General features: G+C 26.2%; 1 protein-coding gene across 3 annotated transcripts in view; it reads left to right on the forward strand.

Annotated features, from left to right (window-relative positions):
• LOC107628541 (protein BRI1-5 ENHANCED 1) overlaps nt 1-543 on the forward strand; it is a 4,500-nt gene that overhangs the window by 1,627 nt on the left and 2,330 nt on the right. The gene's annotated exons all lie outside the window — the stretch shown is intronic.

Raw genomic sequence — 543 nt, forward strand, 5'->3', positions numbered from 1 at the left:
CCGAATTTTATTCAAAGTATAATTTGAACCCAACTCAGAATAATATAAAGTAAAAATAAATGACAAATTTAAATCCATCAAAATATACTTTGAGTTTGGATTGTGTCTTCTTTTTTTTTTCTCATTGAAAAAATCTGTACCTCCATATAACCTCTCTAACCTTTCCTTCTATTTTTCTAGCTGCCTCCTTTGTCTTGCAATATTCTAGCATACTTCAAAGTTGTATTTAAATTGGGATATATATAATCTTCCTTTTCTATTCTTAATGTAGCACTCCATCCATCTCTCTAGGTGGATTATAAATTGCTTAAAAGTCATAGAGAGTCTCTTTTTCACTCTGATAATATTAGTATCTTTAATAAAAAAAGAAAAATCTAAAATAGTTTCTGATAATTATTTCAAAAGACAACGAGATATTTGACAAAAAAAATTTAATTCGACCTCTAATAATTATTTCGAAAGGACAACGAGGTCTCTGTGCAAAAAAAAAGTTAATATTATATTTTTTAGCACAGAATTAATCAATAAAAAAAAATCAAAGAT

This window comes from Arachis ipaensis, chromosome B02 (genome assembly GCF_000816755.2).
Source record: "Arachis ipaensis cultivar K30076 chromosome B02, Araip1.1, whole genome shotgun sequence".
Lineage (NCBI taxonomy): Eukaryota > Viridiplantae > Streptophyta > Magnoliopsida > Fabales > Fabaceae > Arachis > Arachis ipaensis.